At 42.6% G+C, this 24578-nt stretch overlaps 1 protein-coding gene across 2 annotated transcripts in view; it reads right to left on the bottom strand.

Annotated features, from left to right (window-relative positions):
• Window positions 1-24578, bottom strand: part of SH3GL2 (SH3 domain containing GRB2 like 2, endophilin A1) — a 144566-nt gene that overhangs the window by 56063 nt on the left and 63925 nt on the right. Inside the window, exon 1 of one of the 2 annotated variants that reach the window (XM_073345469.1) lies at window positions 16848-16927. The exons of the other annotated variant lie outside the window; for it this stretch is intronic. The gene's annotated coding sequence lies outside the window, so the exon portion shown is untranslated. Of the gene's footprint in view, window positions 1-16847; window positions 16928-24578 lie in introns of those variants that run through there. 2 annotated transcript variants of the gene reach the window in all.

The raw sequence follows: 24578 nt of genomic DNA, 5'->3' as shown, positions 1-24578 counted from the left end.
ATTACGCCAATTCCAAGCTGGAATTTCAATGGTACGTGGCTCCTAAATTAGCCCAGAAATAAATATTCAGAGAAGAGAGGGTTTTAAGGGAGCAGGGCATAGCTTTGCAATGCAGAGCCATAAAAGTGCCATCTTAAAATATGTGCACAAGTATATATGTTGACTTCACATCTGATAATTTTCAAGCACAATGCTTCATACACTACTGATTTTTAAAATCCTTTTAAAAACTGTGTTTATGTATCAAAAAAGCAAATCTTAGGACCCTCAATTAGGTCCTCAATTAGGCACAATTAAAAATGCAACCTTTGCTACTACATAGTGCTTGTGGTAATTACCGAAAGCACGGGAAGATAGCAGCAGCAGCACAGTTCAACCAACGATGAATATCAACTTTTTACAGCACCTGTTGCACCTATTACTTCAGGCACATAGTGCCTAATTCATCTCAATTAAGACCTTGATTCTCAAAAGAATCACTGTTCTTGAGCACATGCAGAGCTTTAAGCACATACTTCAGTTCAATTGATTTCACATGCTTAAATGGTCTCCTATATTGTCAGAGTTATACAGCAATGAGTTTTGTGTTCTCCATACCTAGATCTCAGACAAGCTATGGGACAGAAATCACGGTAGGTGGAGGATTATAGGAATAATTCTGAAGACATATGTAAAGCATACGGTCTTTTGTAGGAGATTAATTTTTTTTAAAGATCCATTATGCTATTGTACAATTTTAGGCATGACAAGAATCTCTCTCTGTGTCATAGAAAACTACTATACAGAAATAGCAACAGAATCCACCCCTCACCCCAACACTGCAACCTATACCATTAATTAGAAAACAATTCTTTTCTGCAAGCATTCTCTTTGGCAGGTAATTTAAAATGTGATAAAACACATGGATGGCTGTCAAATTTATTTCTCAAACATGAATGTTTGTCAAAATCTATTATTTATTATTATTACATAAGACACTCTACAACACATTGAAAACTGGTAAATATGCTAGCTTTTCTTCCATCAGTGTTAAAGAAACGTTCTTTTCAGTTAAGGTCATATCACGTAGTTTGTTTTGGTTAATTGTCTCCGACTCTGTGATTTGTGCTCTAAATTCTGAACAATATTTTATGCCCAGAAATGAATCTTCCAATTAAGCTCCACATTTCGTGTTTCAAGTTCTGAATGCTTAATGAGCAGTACTGTATAATATTCCTTGTGTGAAGAACTCCTGCAGTATTACAGAGGAAGAAAATTAGCAAAATCAACTGGTCAGTCCCCAGGACAGGAATACATTTAAGGAAGAGAACAGACTTCCACATCTCACCGGCTTTCACTATTGTTCAGTCTTTTTCCTTCAGCTTACACAAATGTGTAAATGTGCACACCATAACAGATAGCCCAGGGGAGTGAACTCAGGTTTACAATTCACACAGGGAGCATTGCTGAAGTCACAGACCCACAAGAGCACAACTCGAAGGGTTATGAACAACAGCAGGGTTTCAAAAATGAATTTGGCCATGTATTCATATTAATACAGTCATCTAGAGTCCTGACCCGTCCCCACTATTCACCCTTCTGAAAAACCATCTCAGATAGCTTGCACTCACTCTCCAACCCCCAACACTCCCAAATACTGCATCACACAAACAGGGTTGCAATCCTAGCAGTTTCATTACTGGTTCAGCCAACATGATGGTTTTATTTTTGATCATAGGAAAGTCAGATGGACCGAGTCAGAAACCATACATGAACAAAAACAATACCAGACTTGAAGGAGAGAAAAACAGAGGCCCTGTCTCTCTAGATCTTTTTAAAGTATCCCAGAATAGTCCTAGGTCTGAGACAAAATTAAAGCAACCACATTAAAGCATTTGCACAGAGATGTTTTCACCAGTTAGCATTAAGGTAACTGCTGCCCAGGCCAGGAGACAACAGGGGTGAGCTTGTCCCCACCAGGAGACAACAGGGGTGAGTTTATTTTGTAGGGTGTCAAATGTAACTGGAAGGGTTTGGGAGTGGGAGAGAGTTAGGCACTACAGTAATAGGATTACTTGGTGGTGCATTTTGTTTTATTTCTAAATATGGGGAAGGAACCCAGCCCTAACCCTAGAATTTTTGCACCCATAGGCAATCACCTTTTCTGCCTGTATTGTACAGCCAGCTCCGCTGGAGCATAGTCAGAGGTCCAAGTCCTGTTTCCCTATTCTTCACCCATAGTTTTACAGGAAAGATGCTTACCACAGCTCCCTCCCTTTTCACAAACTCCCCACATCTCAGTTAGAATCATAGAAGATTAGGGTTGGAAGAGACCCCAGGAGGTCATCTAGTCCAACCCCCTGCTCAAAGCAGGACCAACCCCAACTAAATCATCCCAGCCAGGGCTTTGTCAAGCTGGGCCTTAATAACCTCTAAGGATGGAGATTCTACCACCTCCCTAGGTAACCCATTCCAGTGCTTCAGCCTCCCAATGAAATAGTTTTTCCTAATATCCAAGGTAGACCTCTCCCATTGTAACTTGAGACCCTTGCTTCTTGTTCTGCCACCACTGAGGACAGCCTAGCTCCATCCTCTTTGGAACCCCCCTTTAAGGTAGTTGAAGGCTGCTATCAAATCCCCCTCACACTTCTCTTCTGCATACTAAATAAGTCCAGTTCCCTCAGCCTCTCCTCATGTCATGTGCCCCAGCTCCCTAATCATTTTTGTTGCCCTCTGCCTACCATATTTGCTATTCTTTCTGCACATCAGGATGGTTTGTTTTGCACCCTCAATAAGGCTCTTTAAAATACAGTTATACTCTTGTATCCCTTCCCTTCTCACAAGCACCCTATGGGCATCTAACTACCTCTCCAAAACCCAGCATGCTGGTGTCTCCATTCCTCCTCAGGACAAGCTCCCTACTCCTGTCTCCCTCATAGGCCTCCCTCCCATCACAGGGCTGTTGCAGTGTCCAGCTACAACTCAGAGACATCCCAGGTGCTGTGTTTGTAAAATCTTGCACTAGTTGGTGAACAGGTACATGGGGGAGACAGAATAGCACTGAGGAAGCAGTAGGGTGCTACAGAAACTACACCACTCAACCAAGTGCTACAAAGTTTATGAGGTTTGACAGGAGAGGTATTAAGATGCCTCACAATGAATTCTCAAAAGGTTAGCTTACTATGGGGAGATAGGAGATAGCCATGAGGGGCCATGCTAGATGTATCAGGAAAGGCAGGCATGAGAAGCCTCCAGTTCTTTGGTAGCTTATGACTGAACCTGCAAACTGATCACTAGTTCTGATTTCCTATGTGTGGTGTCAATTTTTATACATTCAATGTAGGAAACATGCAGTGCAGTGACAGGCAAAGATTGGCGTTTACTGACTTGTGCATTTCCAATCTCAACCATAATGTTGCTCCCATATAATTTTTCTGCAATTAATTGCTTGATTTCTTAAAATGGAAAAACAACAAAAAAATATGAAGCATATGGCTGCAACATATTTATTTGCCCGTGCTATGGTTCGGCTGCACATTTAAAAGTGTGCCTGTTAGTACAAATTCAAACAACTGTACATATCTGACCTGACGATTCAAAGGCATACATCAGTACTTGCAGGTGTGCTGGTGCTTCCATTCATTTCCTCCTCGATTCAGAATTTAGATGCAGTTTGGGGCAGGAAGGGGTATTTCCATTTACATCCAGAATGTGACCTTGTATGGTTATTTTAAGTGTTTAATTTATAAAATACTAATAATGGACATGGCTTCTCAGTAAGAAATCACTTCCTTGGGGCACGGGGACAGATAATGAACCAATGATCTGTTATAAGAGATTATACAGTTTAATCCCTGCAGGAAAAATAGTCCCTTCAATATGATGGTACCATTACTACTAAGCTTCAGTGGAGCCAGTTCCTTAAAATATCTCCAGTGTTGACTAAACTTTAATCACACATAACGGAGGGGTTTTAGACTGTTATTGCTGTTGTCAGTCAATCCACGTACTCTCTGCATTAAGTAGATCTCTCAGTTCTTAGGTGAAATGCTTAATATGCAAGACTTAATCATTTATTCTGAGAACCCTGCCCGTGTGTTGTCTAAGTTCCACCAACATTTTTTCCCTGTTGTTTTGTACCATGCTGAGCTGTCCCGGGCTGCAGCTATTAGCTTTTTTCCAGATGCAGGAAGGAGCATTGTCTACATTCAGGTCAGAGTAAAATGCAGGATTAGAAAAGTGATAACAGTTTAACATTGCATCCTGGCAGCTTCTCATCCTACAACAGGGTTATCCAAGTCATGAGCAAATGGGGCTAAGCTGATGGGACTTTCAGACCAACAAATAAACGCTAAACAAAACAACTGTCAAGGCAAAATGACTCATGAAAGCATCTGTGTATTATTTCTATGCATGTGTCTTTTCATAGCTACATGATCCAAATTTGTTTTTTGCAGGAGGATTTCTAATTCCTAGAAATTGCTAAACCTCTTGGACAGGCCCTCTGCATCTGTAGTCTTGATTACTGAACCCGCTTCTTCTCTGTCCTCCCCCTCCCACACATTGCCTCCTTCTTCAGTCCACATGAAAAGACACCACTAAGATTATCTTCCTTGCCCATCATCACTTTGAACACTTCAAAAATAATTGGTACTGAACAAAACTCACAAAAGCATTTAAACTCCATGGGACAGGGATGATCTTTTTGTTGTGTGTTTACACAGCACGCAGCACAATGGAGGTGCTGACCCAGGATTAGTACTCTTAAGTACTACGGATTACATATGACACTAAATAATAATTTGGCTTTTCTACTGGGGTGAAACAAGCTGTTAATCTAGAAAGAATGGTTTATTTAGTTATACACTGGCTAATATTTTGGCTCCATCAAAGGGAGAAGTTTTCAAGTCAGTTCACAAGACAGCTCTGGCTAAACCATTCTCTCATATGGTTTTGCCAGATAATGTATCTGTAGCTGAGAAATGCTAGAACTTCATTCAGAAACCTATCAGACATATTTCTGAACACAGTCTAGCTCCAGCTACATCGTGTGGCCAAACTGTGGTAGACTATGGTTCAGTAAGTGCTATGTTTGACTACATTTTAAATCTAGGACATAATTTCCTCCTCATGCTGACAGGGGCTTCAGAAACTTAGCTCCTGGACATACCATGAAGCAATTGTAACTGCATCTACTCTTTGATGTCAAATGCTACCAAACTGAGGGCTAAGTTATTAGGATTTTATTAAGCTTTTTTCAAATAGTAGCTATAAACAAAGATGGAAAAGGGTGATATTTATACCTTGCTGTGCAATGGACAATAATGAAGAGTCCATAGTCTTTGTGTGTTAAAAGAATCTTCTTTGGGTTTAGTTTATGCAATGAGCTAGTGTGCGTGCTTTCACCTCTCAACATCTGGTTTCAAATCCTGCTTAAGTCGACTAGTGAGAATGTGTTTGATGTCAGTCTTGTCCCTAGAGACCACCTGTCTATATCATCAAACCACCACCGAGTTCAGAAAGGGCAGCAATCTCCATCTGAGAAAAGTTCCTAGAAGGGGCTGAAGTGCACAAGCAGAACTGGAATTTACACAGGGCCTGTTGCTTTATGCTTATCATAATCCTATTAATCATTGACTGTCATGACTACAAAATGCAGCAGGCTGATTAGGACTCTCATTCGTCCAGAGGGTAGAAGAGGTGATGTGGCCTAAAATCCAACAGACTTAGAGCTTTTCAAGTAACTGTAACCAATCACTAAATTGCCAGATGTTATGATGCTTTTCCTACCTCGAAGCTCTTAAAGAGACAGAAAAAAAAAAGTCATCTTCTAGGTACAAAAGGCAGAGAGCACACAGTTACCTGAAATGGATCAGGACAAGGTTCAGTCAGGCTCTTGGAAGTCAATGAAATAGAGAATTTATGGCTACATTCAGTATTGATTCCCACTTACATCCTCTTTCCCCCCACCCGCCACCCAAGGAACACAATTGCTGGAAGGGATTACTTACTGAGACAGCAAAACCTCTACAAAAGACTGCCCTTAATGGGTCTCCTTCCCTCTTGAAAAAATCTTTATTAGAAGTCTCCTTCTGTTAAGCAGCTGGTTTTTGTCAGCTGAGCAGTTTCTTGAGCCAGCTTTTACTGTATATGAATAGGTCTAAGTTATTCTGATTTTTGTGTGTGCATATAAACATCTGATTTCACAGATCTAGAATTTTAGCCAAAGTTACTGATAAACATACATGTCAGAGACAGAAATTAAGATTTGACATTTCCAGTCTTCTTATAGACTGTCAAAACATTTCCATTATGTTTTTGTTCAGTACATATATTTTAAAGTATTAACTATCTTTTACGTTACAGCCAACAATGTATGGGTATAACAGGCACTTGGAATTTTAAAAATCAGACAGGATTAAGTCCTAAATATGTACTGCAGGAAACATCTTTGTTGGGAAGAGGATGGGCTAGTTGTGTCTTTTCCATCCATAATTTCCACAATGCTACAAAATGTAATATTGATTCACCCTATTCCACGCTAACATTTGTAGATGTAGAGTTACAGTGGGAGTACAACCCCTTAATAGAAGTGGTAGAAGACGAATATTCCTTGAACAGCATGAAAGAGTTGCAAGCAGCAGCAGAGACATCCAGTGAGAAAGACAAGGTTCAAAAAGGGAAGCGGAAAGACAAAGAGCTGAAGAAATGGTGGCACCCATAGGAAAAAACAAATGAAAAGATCCAGAAGCAGAAACAGAGGAAAGACAAAAACAAGAAAAATGGAGGAAAGAAAATAATGCAGAAATAGAAAACGGAAGAGGAAGTCGTAGAAAGAACCATGAGTAGCAAAGTAATTATAAGGAGAGAGCATGAGAGAGAGAGATAAATACCCAGTCAAAGGGAGCGGTTCTGAATCCCACAAAACCCAGGATAAGAAGGAAGTCTGGGACAGTGCAATAAGGACAGCTCATATTCACCAACATGTCAAATCTGAGCCAGATGAGCGATACAGTAGGAGGAAGAGAGCCACCAGACCATGAGAAATGACAGTGAAATGACAGATGGAGTCTTTCAAGTGTGGAGGGAATACAAGTGAGGTCCCTGTGAAAGAGAGAGGGTACAAGAGATTTTCTTTAGGCTGGTGGCTTAAATTTCTGCAAAACTGCATAGGGGAAGGTTTATAACCCTCTTGAAGGAGTCTGGGCCAAGTTCTTCTCTCTTAGGGTGAAATGTACCCCTATATAGAGGGGCACAAGTTCTGTGCACCACCTAAGACCTACAACAGTACTGAATTCATCCCTGCACCAGGAAGCGTCTCTTAGAGGCAACGGACAGAAGGAGCTGAAATGTCATATTGTTCAACATCTTCATTAATGAGCTGGATGATGGGATGGATTGCACCCTCAGCAAGTTTGCAGAGGACACTAAGCTGTGGGGAGAGGTAGATACTCTGGACCCTATCCCTACCCTCCAGCGTAACCTAGACAAATTGGAGGATTGGACCGAAAGAAATCTGATGAGGTTCAGCAAGGACAAGTGAAGAGTCCTACACTTAGGATGGAAGAATCCCATGCACCGCTACAGGCTGGGGACTGACTGGCTAAGCAGCAGTCCTGCAGAAAAGGACTTGGGGATTACAGTGGATGAGAAGTTGGATATGAGTCAGCAGTGTGCCCTTGTTGCCAAGAAGGCTAACGGCATATTGGGCTGCCTTAGTAGCAGTGTTGCCAGCAGATTGAGGGAAGGGATTATTCCCCTCTATTCAGCACGGATGAGGCCACATCTGGAGTATTGCGTCCAGTTTTGGGCCTCCCACTACAGAAAGGATGTGGACAAATTGGGGAGAGTCCAGTGGAGGGCAATGAAAATGATCAGGGGGCTGGGGCACATGACTTCTGAGGAGAGGCTGAGGGAACTGGGTTTATTTAGTCTGCAGAAGAGAAGAGTGAGGGGGGATTTGATAGCAGCCTTCAATTACCTGAAGGGGGGTTCCGCAGAGGATGGAGCTAGGCTGTTCTCAGTGGTGGCACATGACAGAACTATCAACATGAAGAGAGGGGGAAAAAAGCTGTGTTTGGACAGGAAGACAGTCCAAAAAAAGCAATCTGGTAGCAACAAAAGTATCTCTCCATATTATGAAATATGTACTGGTATTTGTAGTAACATGTGGAATCATAAAATCATCAAATGCATAGGCTACATTTAGTTCTCCTCTACTAGTTACAACATTTACTGTATCTCTCTGGTAGTACGTCTTGCTGAATCACAGAGAAATCTAAACTCTTGTAGAGTCTTGAACCTCAAAAGCTCTTGACTCATTTGCAGTCTTGTATTCAGTTACACACCCTGTAATGTTCTCACATTCTAACTTGTTTTGTTTTACCGATTCCATAGCAAAAATTGTTTCCTCATAACTAAAACACTTAACAAGCAGAGAAATATCCCTATTCTTCAAGGAGGAAAGAATTCAATATTGCACTAATCTAAAGTGTACAGTGGTTGCCACTAAAGTGTCAACTTTACCCTCCATTGCCACACAAAGTAGCGTGCTAGAAACATTTTCCTCTATTAACACTGTGTGGTAATGGATTTCAATGGGAGTTAGACACCTTGCTACTTTCAAAAATCCCATTAGGAACCTATCCGCATCTATACATGCCTCAGTGCCTTTAAAAATCTGGCCCCAAGTAGCTAATCCCACAGCCTTTACTCACCCAAGTAGGCTCATTGGAGACTACTTACTTGAGTGACCAGTGCAGAATTGGTCTCTAAATCCAAGAGTACATATCATAAGGACAGTACACCAGAACAGATACAATAAAAAGGACATTTGAGTAATTATACTGTTTGATCAGAATATGGAAACTACGTAGAATACTTTATACTTCCATATGTTTCTCACAGTAAATTTGACAACTGCTGGTTTACAGACCAGTTAATCCAGACAGAGTCTGTTCTAACCTTTGGCAAAGAAAATCAGAAGATCTATATGGACAATGTACAGGAAAGCAATTTGTTCTGAACACTAATGTTTTTATCTGAAAACTAATTTATTTTAATACCTAACAGATCTGTTATGTACAGGGATAGAACTGTAAAAAAAGTTTCAGTGTAACAATTTAGAAAGCTAGTAAATTGGGTGAGTAACCTGAAAAAAAATATTACTCCTATCCAAGAAACACTGAACTAGAGGAATGAGAGAATTGTATGCTTGATGGGAGAAGTCCATTACACTAGCAAATCAGTGTCACAGCCAGCACAATGATGTGTTGGTCTCAAACATGCCACAGAAATCAAATAATAAGCTATTTCAATTTGCTATATTTCTAACACAATACAAACAAAAACCTTAGAGCGTTCACTCCATCAAAACATATTGCTGCCTGACTACATCACCTCAATTCCCTACAAGAAGAACAGAACTATTACAGTGGACTCCTTATTGTTATTACAGTGGAAGAGCTCAGTATTATCCTAATTCAAAATATGAAAGGTGCCCAGTACAAAGAGAGAACATTTTCTTTTCTTTTAATTAAGGACTCATGAAATGTAGGACTCTCATAAATTGTCAGGTTGACAGCCCTGGTAAAAAAAACAAAACAACCCTCTATACATAGAATGACAGTAAAACCTTCCCTAAAAGTTGCCATCACACCTGTTTCTGGCAGCAACAACCCTAGAAGTGAAAGATGAATTAGATCTCCTTACAATTCTTGTTTTCCAACAAGTCTGCCAATTAGCACCAAGTATGCTGGGAGATTAGGAACTGGACTGAAATAATTAATTCCTGGTAACAATTTTTAGTTCTTCTTACCGACCTGATCACGATATGAACTGGTGACTCAGTTCGAAGACTCTGCGTCCCATTACCAACCCATGAACTATAACTACCTTCAATCAGTGCAATTTTATGGTCACAAGATTCCATGTGAGAATGTGTCCACAGCCCTTACTTTGTCTACATGGATAGTTTCATGTTAGCAGTCTATTGCAGATCTGTTCAGAAAATGGGTGGGAGGCATATTGTGAAAAATATATTCCTGTTTTTCATCAACATTTTCCAGCAGTCTTGAAATAGTTGCTTTTCCTTCTCTTGCCTAAATATTCTGTCGCCCACTTCCTCAGATAATTCAATGTGGTGTAGTAGCTCCTAGGATTCCCTAAACACATCTCTTTCTCCTGAGGAAGAAAGTGGGCAGATTTTTCTTTCACTAATATCAGAGGAGGACCTATAGCTAGCAATCTGAAAAGTGCACCCAGACTGGCCAGTGAACTATTCCCACTCCTCAACTGTCAGCAGCCTCTCAAAAGAGGATATGTTGTTTTGCACAAGGGGCCGAATTAATTCTTGGTGTAACTTTGCAGAAGTCAGTGGATGTACTGAATGCAGTTAAGTCAGCGATTCTCAACCTATGGCCCAATTAGCACACAGCTGTGGACCAGCTCAGCTGTGCGCTAAAGGCCACGGAGTCCAGACTGCCAGCTGCCACGTGGCCCCACACAGCAGGGTGCGGGATTGTGTCAGGGTCTGGAGCTGGGGTCCTGAATTCTCCCCTGGCCCCGCACGGCAGTGTTCAGGGTTGGGGGTTCCCACGCAGCAGGGTTCAGGGTCCCTGCCCTGTGCTCAGCTCTCTGCGGAGGGGTCTCTGGGTGGAGGTTGCTGGGCATAATGGTTGGGTGAGGGGCTAGGTAGGGGGCACTGTGGTTCTCAACCTGCGGCCAAAGTAACACTTTGTGGGCTGCATACGCGGCCCACAATGATAAATAGGTTGAGAACCACTGAGTTAAGTCAGTGGAAGTTGAAGGCACTCAGGACCTTGCAGGCCTGGGCTCATGATTTCTAAAACAGAAGATGCGGCTACATATACTGTAGACATCTAGAATGGGTGAAGAGAAGAATTAGATAAAGAACAGAAATAAACCCTGCCAAGTAATAACATAAGAAATGATACCCTAGAAAAACTGTAAGCCCTGTCTTGCAGGCTAAATAGCTGCCTATACCCAAGAGAGGCGAGAACATGGATCCAGAGCATTCTAGATTTTCTTGTTGTTGTTGCAACCTCTAACGACTTTCAGGTAGCCCTCAACCTAAAAGGTAAGCACACGTGCCTGCGGTGTAAATACAAGGGATGTCCTAGAATGTATGTAGTAGGTCATTGCTTGAAAAAGTAGTAGAAGCAGAGCAGTGACTATTTATATTAATAGCCAATCCAGAAATGCTACACACTAGTGTTCTGTCAAGCAAAGAGGGAGATGAAACATAGCATGAGCCTGTTTTAATGAACTGAAGCCCCAGGGGTGTACAACAACCAAAATCAGCCTATAAAAATAGATCAGAGTGTTGGTGAGAACACCCATCACATAATACCTGCTGCACATCAGGATTTCTCCTTCACATCCAAGAAATAAATTTAATAAAATCTCAAAGTAATTATTTTCATCACCCTTGGAGGCCTCATTGCAAACTGCTCAGCAAGTCAAAACTCAGATATTCATTGATAAGATTTTCTGTGTCCCCCTCTAAGTGGGCAGTACCTAAGGCCTGGTCTACAGTACACAGGTCAAAGTAAGGCAGCTTACATCAACCTAATTATGTCAGTGTACACACTACAGCCCTCCTCCCACTGATTTAAGTGCCCTACTACACCAACATAACTCCACCTCCACAAGAGGCGTAGGACTTATGTCGATGTAGATAGGGTGACACAGTGTCTATGGGACGGGGAGCTGAGAGTCTGGGGGCCAGCCGGGCTCTCAGCGGGGAGCTGCCCTGGGTCTCAGCCCCCACACTGCCCCTCCTGGAGGGGATGTGCACCACTGACAGAAGGAGGATATTGTGGACATTAACCACCTCAGTAATTACTGTGGCGGCTGTAAGTTGACCTAACATAGGTCAACTTACGTCTGTAGTGTTGACATGTCCTAAGTCTTCCAGTCATAATAGGTCTTATACTGATGTTCTAACCTCCTGCAAGATACAAATCCACTTGCCACAGACCATGGAAGCAAAGATTTGTACTACAAGAGATTTATTTATTCTCTTGTTAACATGTGTCATAAACATAAAGGGAAGGGTGAAATCTTTGAAATTCCCTTTGAAATCTCTCCTGGCCAGAGAAAAAAATCCTCTCACCTGTAAAGGGTTAAGAAGCTAAAGGTAACCTCACTGCACCTGACCAAAATGACCAATGAGGAGACAAGATACTTTCAAAAGCTGGGAGGAGGGAGAGAAACAAAGGGTCTGTGTGTCTGTCTATATGCTGTTTCTGCTGGGGATAGACCAGGAATGGAGTCTTAGAACTTTTAGTAAGTAATCTAGCTAGGTATGTGTTAGATTATGATTTCTTTAAATGGCTGAGAAAAGAATTGTGCTGAATAGAATAACTATTTCTGTCTGTGTATCTTTTTTGTAACTTAAGGTTTTGCCTAGAGGGGTTCTCTATGTTTTTGAAGCTAATTACCCTGTAAGATATCTACCATCCTGATTTTACAGGGGGGATTTCTTTATTTCTATTTATTAAAAGTCTTCTTGTAAGAAAACTGAATGCTTTTTCATTGTTGTTGGATCCAAAGGTTTGGGTCTGTGGTCACCTATGCAAATTGGTGAGGCTTTTTATCCAACATTTCCCAGAAAAGGGGGGGTGCAAGTGTTTGGAGGATTGTTCATTGTTCTTAAGATCCAAGGGTCTGGATCTGTAGTCACCTAGGCAAATTGGTGAGGCTTTTTACCAAACCTTGTCCAGAAAGTGGGGTGCAAGGTTTTGGGAAGTATTTTGAAGGGAAAGATGTGTCCAAACAGCTCTTCCCCAGTAACCAGTATTTGTTTGGTGGTGGTAGCAGCCAATCCAAGGACAACGGGTGGAATATTTTGTACCTTGGGGAAGTTTTGACCTAAGCTGGTAAAGAGAAGCTTAGGAGGTTTTTCATGCAGGTCCCCACATCTGTACCCTAGCGTTCAGAGTGGGGAAGGAACCTTGACAACATGCTTTGCAGCTCCATAGCACCTTCCATCAAAGGACCATTAATGACCTAAATCTCAGAACACTCCTGGGGATATTTGTCATTGTTATCCTTATTTTATAAAAGGGGTGTTTGAAGCACAGAGAGGGTGGCTTTCAAAGGCACAAAGGGCAGCTAGGCACACAACTCTCATTGAAAGTCAAGGATGGCTAGGTGCCTAACGCTCATCTGAAACATTAAAAATCTCCCCTGGAGGGTTTAAGAGACATGGCTGAGACCACATGAGGAATCCACGGTAGAGACAGGGAGATCTACTGATCCTCAGTTCTGTTCAAGTCCATTTTCCTCCCTATTTCTTGTGTGTGTGTGTGTGTATTAATTACATACACATAATCTATCTTTAAGCTAGATTCTGCAACCTATATTTGCATTGACTTCTACCCTACCCCTTGAGCAGTCCTACTGATTATTGACATGACATCAGAACACATGTACCATATCACCTATCTATGCTTGTGTGTTAGAAGTCATTTTTCTATATAGATTGTCAGGGAACACTTGCCCACTTTAGGATATGGGACCAATTACTGTGGCAGCTATAATGGGCCAGATCCTCAAATGGTGTACATTGGCACAGCTTTGTCGAAGTCAATGGAGCTACACTAATTTGAACCAGTTGACTCACTAGATATATCATCTGTTTACTTGTTGCCTTGCAGAATGCAAACCCCATCTCTTTAACATAGCTTTTCCACAGCAACTCTCTCAAACGTAACAGTATCCTTGCCCTTTGTCTCCTACTCTGTGCATAGTAATTTACCCCAAGGCTACATGAGTAAAATACTAGCAAACCCAAATGATAGTGTTTTACACTCACTTTCCAATGGTGAGTAGGAATCAGGATATACATATGTCCCAACTATAATCTCAAGGCTATTTATGCTGGCAAGGATGATAGGAAAGTATTGTTGTACTTATTCTGTGGAAGGCTACTCTGATACCACAGTGACCTTATAAAAGCCTAGTTAGACAACTCAATATGGCCTTGGCTTTCAGTCTTAAAGCAGGTCTACTCAGTTCTTTCTGCACATCAAACAGTCTTGGGTCCATTGAATGATCTTGGAGACCCTCACTCTTGGGTGTTGTGCCTCTTTCTAAAACGTAACTCTAGGCAACAAGAAGTGCTATTGATAGGAAAATTGGAGCTGGTTCATGGGGTGCGAAGGGCGGGGGGAATTGTTCTCTTTCTAGCAATCCTTTTGATAATGATAATATAAAAACTTTCAAACCTGAGAATGGTAGGTGTCATTTTGGAACTGGAGCTATTTTTCACAGCTCCTTTAATGAGCCTTGAACAAATGATTTTAATCACTTATGGAATATGGTCAGGCTGAGGTGCCTCCTTGACAGGGAAGTCCTGGAGATGCTTATTTAATGACTTTGCTATTCTTAGCTTAGAATTACTGTAATTCATTATTTGCAGGGCATACAGAGGGTGACCTCCACAAACTCCAATTAATACAGAATGCAGCTGATCAGCTTCTCACTGGGACCAGCAAGTCACCCTTAATTCTTATCTGTCATCACTGGCCCCCACAGAAGTTCTGAATCAGCTGTATGATTTTGTTACATTTTAAAAATATCAGCACTGCAGATCCATGCTGTCCTTTGGAACTTTCAAGATTAATAGGGGTCAGACATAGATCAAAGGAACATTATAACACTAAAACATATTACATGAAGAAAAGGAGTACTTGTGGCACCTTAGAGACTAACCAATTTATTTGAGCCACAAGTACTCCTTTTCTTTCTGCGAAGACAGACTAACACGGCTGTTACTCTGAAACATATTACATGCTTGCTCACTCATGCAAGCTACTTCTCCACAGTCCTATGCAACTGCAAAATAAACTTGCATCCATGAGGAAACTGAGGGGGAGGGTATATTTTCACCAGATTCATGACAAGAACAAGTAGGTTCTATTGAGTGACAGGAAATTCTGAAAAATAAAAATGGCTTCTTGTCCCAGCAAAGCTTGAATCTAAAGAAAAGATAAGGAGATCACTTCCGGTCTCCATAAGCCTATTTCATTATTGCGGAGGTAGTTTTCTCATATGCCGGCGAGAACAGGAAAGTAGAAATGTTGAATGCACTAGATTCATTGAACTAAAACAGTGTAGATCCCTACATTGCCAGCATTATCATCAGCGCTTACTCATCTAGTACCTTTCCCAACTCCCTAAAATCTGTCACTGTCCACCCCTTGACTCTGGCACTCTAACTCTCCTTCTCAGCAAGAGGGAAGGGCTTCTCTTCAACTACAGGAATATTCTCAAAGACAGTTTCATCACCTGTAGTCCCCTTCTTAGCTCAGACTGCTCATTTCCTTCCATCATCCATAAACAAAATCCTGACAATCATCCTGGGCCCAGAATTTTCCTTCTCCTCCCACATCTTCTATGTCTAAAAATCTGCCTATCACCACTACCACAAAACTTCCTGTGCCCCTTGCTGACTTGACTCCACCTCTGCTGAAATCTTCACCTCACCTCAGATAGACTGTCCCTGCAGCCTCCCTAAGTTCCATCTCGCCAGTTGAGAGCATGTCCAGAACACTGCTGCTGGCCTTTTCACACCTACAAAGAAATATGACCACAATTCTCCATCCTCAAACATCTTCAAAACCCTCCCCCTCTGCATTAAGTTTCAGGATCCAATTCAACACAGAGATCCTTAGACAAGACTCTGTTCTGCCTCTCTCAGGTGGTGCACCATAGACGACAGCACAGAAAAGGGCAGGTCAAGGTGGCTTTAAGCCCCCTTTATGCATCTTAGAAGCAAGTATGCTCTGGGAGCTAGTGTTACCCACTTCATATGCTAGAGGAAGCATGGGGAATTGCAGTCAGTTCCCAACTTTCATTATCCTACCTTCTCATTAATTCTTAATGGTTTAAATTGCACATTTTCTGGAATTTTTAGCTCAGGCAAGACAATTTCGTACAGAACAAGTGGCACCAGAAGCTCTAAAAAGATTCGTGTTCTGTTGCTTGGAAACAATTTTGCCACAACTCCCTTCCAATCCATCCTCCAACGGCAAGTTAATCTAGCTGTAATTCTTACTGTTCAACTAAAAAATGGATACAGCCTAAATCACAATCCCATAGAATCTCCAGATAACTAGTCACACAACTACCTTAGAGTAAGAGTCATATGTTAAAAGAACATTAAGGTTGTAAAGTCAGGCACTCAAAAGTTAGGGAATGCCAGAATTACAGTTGCCCATGCAACCTTAATTCAGCCCCCTTTGTGCATATGCATTACTATACAGTCTTTTATTACATGATCATGTGTGATTTTTTTCTGCTTCATTCAGTGCATAGGATGGATGCTCACTTAATGAGCAGCTAGTCAATATTTTGTTTTATCCTCACTGTTTGATGTGTGGCCCCAGGCCTTATTTACTTTGCACTATTCAACCCGTGTTCTGATTAAGTTCTTCGTGGGCATGTCTGTGGCACTCTTCACTATAGCAACTGCATATTTCACAAACATTTATTTTTACAGCACTCCTGTGAGGTACAGGCAACCTTAATTCTGCCATTTCCTCTCTCAAGTACTAGACTTTACAACCTTAATGTTCTTTTAATGTATTTTTGTGTGTGTTTTATATATCTACACGCACAAAGAATAACTAAAGTGTCCTAGACAGAGTCCTTCATTGAGCATGTCCTCATTTTGAAATATTAAGAGGTACACGCTGTCAGACATTTGGATGACTCCAACCAAATTTAATTGTAGCTATGCAGCTAAAGGTCTATGCAAATGTAAGACAATCAGGGCAAAAGATACAAAATTGAAAAAGCACTTTGGCCTCCCAAGTAAATTTAAATAGGTATTTTTTTACCTTGATTTCTGCTCTGAAGTCACAGGTCTTGTTGAAAGGTCTGCTTGATGGATGGCTGGTCTTTCTGTGACTCCCAGATGTAATTAAAACTGTATCAAGTTGTTGTAAGGCTTAAACTACAAGACCTGCCAACAGTCATTGGCACAACCTTACCAGGTCAGCTGAAAATTTCATTTCTTTACTATAAAACATGTGCAGTAATTACATGGAGAGATACTAGAACATTGTGGTTCCAGCAAATTTATCAATTTCTGATCCTCCAAGAGTGAATGGAGTGGCCAAATCTGTGGTCCTTATAATAATTAAACTCTTAATGCAGTCCATTATATTCATATTTTATTAAATATGGATGCACACCAAACTGAGTGTTTTTATAGATTAATTCTTTTAAAGTTATACTAAAAGGGATCTTCTTTAAAATATCTACATTTGCAAATACATGAGAGTTTTACAGAATGAAGAGAGAGTCTGGCCCAGTGAAACTAATCTAAAAAGACAATAATATAAACAACTCAGATTATTTTTCTACAATTGTGTTTCATTTTTCCTTAAGGAAGGGACAATTTCCTTATAGTTTGGGCATAAGGCAAAGTTCACTCATGCATGGATAATCTCATAAATCCCTCCCTGCTGAATTTTTCATAAGCCTTAATTTCATTGTAATGAAATATCTAAAAGCTCTCTCCTCACTAGAGCAAATGGGATATGCGACTCCACCCTAGAACTTGACCTGATTTTTCCCTCCAACTCTTTGTTCAATTCACATGTATTTCAGTTAATGACAGTGACTGGGCAAGTACAGGTAGATGAAAAGTGTGTTTAGATGCAGAGAGCTAGATTTTCAGCTGGTGTAAATAGATGTAGCTCCAGTGAAATCAATGGAGCTATGCCAAATGTACACCCGCTGGGAATCTGTCCCTCAATCAGCAACCAAACCCACTTTTTGGCCTAAAGGTTAATATACACCAGCCAGGCTTGTTCTTGCTGAAGCTATGATGATTTATAGCAGCTGAGGATCTGGCATCCAGTGCAGTGAGGCTCCTGTGTGGACACATTCCTGTATTTACTTTTTGGGCATAAGGTATGTTTTTACCTCATTAAGATCTTCCCTCTCCCTTGCCCTGCCGGCAAAGAGAGGCCACTTGAACTTTTCCAAGTCCTAGCGAGATATTTTCCACACTAAATCATCATTAAGCTGAAAGCTTGTCTACCCCAAAGAGTTGAGTTGGTGTAACTTAAGGTGTGATTTTAAACAAGTTTACTTAAAGTGACTTAGGCTAAGCTGAAATAAGCCTGGTTTAAACAAAAATAAGAGTGTCCACACAGACTTTTGAACCAGTTCAACTATGGAATCCAGGCATGCCCCAGTGAAATGGATTATCTGTGAAAGGAGAAGCACAGATATCTCCTAGTTGACATAGATGCTTAGGGAGGCAAGGAGTGAGCAGCAACAGCTGCCATCATTTTGGCGAGGGTTGGTGCCACCAGGAGCTAGTCATCCAGGTAAGAGAACACAGAGTGTCCCAGGTAGCGCAGGTGGGCTGCGATAACTGCAAAGACCTTGGTGAAGACCCCTGGGGACATGGCAATGCTGAAAGGGAGGATTCTGAACTGATAGTGATCATCACCCATGTGGAAGCAGAGGAATTTGAGGTGGTCTGGGTGGATATTGATATGGAAGTAAGCATCTTTCATGCCAGAGCTGCAAACCATGCCCCCTGGGAAGGGAGGGAATGATTGATGCTAGCGTCACCATATGGAACTTGGTCTTCCTGATGAAGATGTTGAGTAAGTGGAGACTGAGGGTAGGGCGGAGGCCCCTGCCCTTCTTTGGGATGAGAAAGCGCGGAGAGTAGAAGGCCTTGGCAACGAAGAGGGTGGGCATGAGAGCGGAAGGTGAGGAACTCTATAGAGTAGGCATGTTGCATGATTTCCAGGATCCAGCAATCTGTGGTGATCTTGCCCCAGTGGGCTGAATAGGGCAAGATGGCCCCTGAAGTTGGGGAGCAGGGTGGAAGTGCTGATGCAGAGGTTCACAGAGCTCAAACAGATGCATCAAAATTGGGCCTTCAGTTGGTGCCGTGGCGTGATGGGGGAGATTATGGTGGCCAACGGGTGTGGATGCGGGGGCTAAGGCACTGTGGGGCATGCTCGTCATACTGGGTGTAGGCAGGGTGGTATGGGGGAGGGGTAGGAGTAGGAGTGTGGGCGGAAAGGTGGCTTATGTTGCTGGCGATGGGAGGGGTGGGTGAGGGTTGTAAATCCTCAGACTGCAGAGTAGCCCCAGAGTCCTTCAGGGAGTGGAGGGCCTCATCCATCTTAGTGAAGAACAGTTTGTCCTCATTGACATGAAGGTCCTGGATGGTGGATTGGACCTCCCTCGGACAGCCCGAGGATTGCAGTCAGGCCTCTTGGCGCATACCACCACCCATGGCCAGGGAGCAGGAGGATGTGTCTGCTGCATCCACTGCTGCCTGGAGGTAGATCTTGGCCATCAAGTGGCCTTCTTCCACCAAAGGCTTGGAACTTGTGATGATGGTCTTGCAGAATATCCTCCAAGAACTCTGCCAGCTTGGCCTAATTATTAAAATTATACTTTGCCAGCAGAACCAGGTAGTTCAAAATGCAGACTTGCAGGGCTGTGGAGAAGTAAAGTGCGTGTCGGAGCTGGGTCCAGGCACTCTGCTGTCTTTCCCAGTGGGGTGGAGGTGGGGGAGTGCTGTCTTGCCCATTCTGTTGCCAGGTGTACCACCAGCAAGGCCAGGGCAGCTCCCTTGGACAGCACAAAGTAGTGACATTCTGCCCCGAGGCATCAGGGCGCAGGATGCTGGTGTGTGCCAGACTTCTCATGCAGGGTGGAGCATGGCCTTGTTAATGGGCAGAGCCACATGTGCTAGTCCACAAGGCTGAAGAGTGTCCAGCAGCTGATGGGATTGGTCCTGGACCTCCTCCAAGGGATACCCAAATCAAGGCCCACCTCCTGCAGCAACTCCTGGTACTGGTGGTGATCACTGGGAGGTGAGAGGGTTGGTAGAATCAGGACTCCATCCAGATAGGAGGATGCTGCCTGCGGGACTTGGTGGCACTGGATCATGCTCTGGTTCTGCTTCTAGGTCTGAGATGGTTCTGGTGGAGAGGCCCAGATGGAAAGGTGTAAGACCTGTGAAAGTGGGTACAGGTGGTGGTGCAGATCTTATGCGGGCCATTTCTGCCATGGAGCTGGGACCGGTGGGTACTGTGGGCCATAAGGATACCACCCTGGTGGGACCAGGGGGATAGCCTGTCTAGTGCAGTGGACATGCCCAGGAGTCTAATCTGTGCCAGGACAACAAAGAGAACAACATCACTTCTGCTGAAAAGCCCTCTGAGACCAAAGAGGCCTCCAGTAGTGGCAGGGCCATTAATGCAGGTGGTCCCACGACCGTTGGGTGTGGATCCCAGCCCGAAAGCAGTGGTGCATCCATCAATGTAGGTTGCCACCAAGCCGAGATGAGTGTGAGGGTGGGTACAACACATCGAGTTGTGCCATGAGGAGCAGCAGTTCAACTCATCTGAGCATCCAGGGCACATCCTGGTGACTGCTGAAGTGGGGGAGAGTGTGGGGCCTCCTGTTGAGATGGAGGAACACGCCTTGGAGGGTTATCAAAGTGCATGGCCAGCATGTGAGACAATGGTACCAGTGCGGCCTCCTTCCCTCTTGGCCTTCCCCCTCCATGCGTAGTATCAAAGGAGGCGGGGCATCGGGTTCTGCATGCGACGTCTTGCCCATCCAGGCCTGGCTCAAAGAGGTAATGCTCTGCCCATGATGGGGACCTGCTGTGAGATGTCCATGGGAGCACATGCAGCTCTCCTTGGCCTTGTCATGCTTTGGCAGTGTCGCCGGATCCGAGTGGGAAGTAAAGGGTGGGATGCTCACTGCCAGTGAAGGGCGGTGCACTGCCAGCTCTGCCAGTCTGGGGTTGGACACCACACAGGGCCCCAAGTGCTTCCCCCATGAGGCATCTGTGGAGACAAAGGAGATGAGCCTTGCGGGCAGAAAGGACCTGCAGACATCGCAGCATGCTGCAAGATGTGCTTCCCCCAGACAATAGAGGCAACAGCTGTGCTCATTGCTCACCGAGAAAGAGTGAGGGCATGAGGCACAGTTCTTAAATCCCAGGACATGGGCATAGTCCCCTAACAAAGTCGGGGTGGGCCAATCTCCACTAACTACAAGCTATGTACACAACTAAGAACATAACTGAACTAACAATATACAGTGGACAATCGTTCTTGTAAAGGCTATGAGCAGTAAAAGGGAACTGAGGGAACGTTGTTCTGCACGGCCCCTTATTAGCTCACCTTGAGCACGAGGGAATGTAAGACACACATGCGAGGCAATGGACACTACTGCTGAAAACTTCCAGCTCCGGCACATGGCACACACATGCCGCCACATTTGAAATATATATATAGGAACTATCACTTGAAGTGGCATTAGCATCGGCAAGAAAGCATTCTCATTGAGAAAAACACTTCAGCACATGCTTAAGCACTTTCCCTGTTATAGCCTTAAATCACTTGAGGCCATAGTCGTTGTCTAACTGATCGACTCTACCTGAACCATATGAATTCAGAGTGGAAAGGATTCAAAGATATACTTCTGAATATGGAATGTTGCAAGCTGATGAGCTGAAATGGTTTTTAGATTATTTGACCAGTTGCATTGTTAAGCAAGAAGTGCTGAAGGCTGTTTTGTACTACTCAAGTGTCAACACGCTTCCTTTCTCATTGGGGGAAATATGTTATCCTGCGATTTCAGTTTTAGAGAAAGCTTCCCTTAAGCACAGATGATATATGGGTCCATAAATTAATAGTTTTAGCATTTAGATTGCTTAACTGGAAGGCTGGGTGATTTCTTTTTTTCAGTACACACCTCTATGAGTTATGATTTTATATGAACGGTTTTATTTTTGAAAAGGGCTAGACAGTTATTGAGACTGTCATAAGAGCAAAATGTCAGTGATGTCTAGTCACTCATTGATTAGTATTAATGTGAGCTGCCCTTGTAAATGTTCCTCCCTTTGACAGGAGAGGAAGCTCCACAGGGCTAAATTCTACCCTGATTTACAACCTGTGGCTTTAGTGTAGTGGCAAATGTCACAAAGAGGCACATTTTGACCGCTAGTACCTCTGTAAGGTCTCAAACACACCCAGGACATACTATGTTTTTAGAGATGTAGGGGGAAAAAGTTCTCACTCCTCAAGAAATTTGGCCTGAAAAAGAGGAAGAAAAACAACTCACTTATATTTTACTGTTGCACTGAAAGCCTTGAGCTGAATAGCAACACTGGGAAGGGCATATTTGTGAGACCACTTGAACCTCAATATATAATTAAAGATATTTTTCCTTAATTTATGTCCCAAGGTATCCTAGAAATTGGTGTTTTTTCTCTGGAGGGGGAAAAAAAGAAAGTGGTGCACAATAGATAACATGAAGAGAAACTAGGTGGTTTCTAAGGAGATTAATATAGCTGCAGTGAGAGCACTAAGTCTTTCTGTGAGTTGGAAAGTTTAAAGTTGTCTCTGGTAATACCTCCCCTAGTATTTGCCTTTTACATTGTCTCATTCTGAAATTAAGACAGGAAAATGACATTCAAAGGAGACACCTGATGGGCTAAGCCTGTGACCAACTGATAACACAATGAATATTGACTCAGAGTTGGTGGGCTTCTTTTTAGGAAATACACATTACCTCTCCAAAGTGGCAGAGATTGGGATAGAGTACTTCATGCCTCACTCCAGCGACCCACAGGCAGATAAAGGAGCAAACACGCAAGGTATACAAATATGTATCTCATTAGCATGTTACCAAGAATCAATGTTGGCCCACCAAAGAGGAGGGGTTTGCGGAGGTGACCATGCTAAAATTTGTTAAGTGGGAATCTCACCTTAAGTGCAGTACACCAATGCTCTGAGATGTCTGCACCTAGTGGCTTCCAGGTGAGTTTAAAGTGTTAGCTGTGACCTATATAGACCTAAATGATTTGGAACTTGCTTACTTGAAAGACCACCACCCTTCGTCAACCCCATACTTGTTTTTAAAGGGAGGGAATTAGTGCCGGGGGATTCTCTGTGAGGGCTCCTCAACTTTGGAATTTGTTCCCCCACCTTAGTTCAAAACAGAGTGCAAAAACAGTAGAGAAACAAGCCCCAGAAGTCTCATTGTAATTCATGGACGATGGCTCCAACCTTTTACCCTTAGGATATATCTTCACTGCCAAATTAACAGGGGTGAACAGCACATGTATGTGAGCACTTCAATTGGTTTAGCCCAGGCAACAGCCGCCACTTGCAAAGTCACATTTGACACTAGTGCTATAGTTAATCATGTGAGGCGCGAGCCTTCTGGGGCCATATCCCACAGTATTCCTTGCAAGGCACCGATCTGAGCCACTCTATGAAGGTGGCTAGAAAATACAGCTCAGGGTAATTGTGGGAAGGCATTGGTCTTTCAGCACTTGTGTGACTTGGGCCTGCATCCTCACAGCAGAGTTGTCCGGTTATCAGTTAAAGCGTCAACAGCATTCATGCTTTTAACCTATACCCCTGGAAGAACCAGCTAGGTTAGGTACAGAGCATTCCCACACTCAAGATTGAGATGTCTGTGTGTGTGTGAGAATAAGACTCAGGTTAAGAGCAACACCCAAGTAAGAACTTGAGTTAACTTTGCAGCAAAAAGAAACCTAGCCCACATTATGTTGTGCCTCATGAGTAAAGATGGCAGAATTGGAGCCAGTATTTGTGATGTAACCAAATGGCATACCCTGGGATAATCAAAGTGAACCAGGGAGTCAAGAGAGGAATGTCTTAACAGAGGGGAGTTTCTAGGTGCTACAATACAAATAATATACATTAAGAAGGTTAAAAGCCATCAGTTAAAATTTAACTCTATGCGGCTTCGGTCTGGTTCACGGTGATAGTGAGAACAGAAATTGATACTTGATTCAATTTGCTTTTGGCTTTTCAGTTCAGTTCTTTTCTTTAATTCTAGCTCATAGCAGAGAGATGCATCTTATCTTAGCCAATTGCTTTAGACAGTGAAAAAACTTAAGTGTTTCTGTAATTCCAGGTATTCACTACAGTGAGTATAGAAACCTACAAGAGCAAGAAACCGAAATAACCTTATTTAAGGTAAAAATCAATATTTTTAAGGTGTAACATTACATGGTGACGTTGCATTGTAAGTGATGTGTATTGTATACATATTACACTGATTTCACCAGAATCCCCACTCCTAGTCCCAAACAGATGAATATTACATAACTTAGGCTACAAAAGGGTTACCCACTCCAGTATCGCATCCTATCACAAGTTTTAAAATAATTCATCAAAAAATGCAAAGAGTAGAGAGCAGAGATGTTAATTAGCCAGGAAGACTCTGAAGAGAAAATACTAGCATTTTTTTTTAAAATTATTCAGTAACGTGCAGGGCTCAATTCTTCCCTGCTGTACCCCAGTGACATTGCATCCGATCAGAATTGGGCCCCTAATCTTCTTAGGAACATGTGTTTTGTGTATAAGCAGCATGTATGCACTCTATACATGATAGTACTTTGCATTAAGGATGCAACTTACACAGTCAGAAAAAATGGTTTTTCAGGCCCTGGTCATTTTCCTCATTAAAAAAACCCACAGACACAGAGGCAGGTGGTATTCAAGGTTGCCTAGCAACTAACGGAGTGGGGAAAA

Source organism: Lepidochelys kempii, chromosome 5, assembly GCF_965140265.1.
Source record: "Lepidochelys kempii isolate rLepKem1 chromosome 5, rLepKem1.hap2, whole genome shotgun sequence".
NCBI classification, from domain to species: Eukaryota; Metazoa; Chordata; order Testudines; family Cheloniidae; genus Lepidochelys; species Lepidochelys kempii.
The sequence above is the reverse complement of the archived record's forward strand: the minus strand, read 5'-3'. Positions and strand labels throughout refer to the sequence as shown.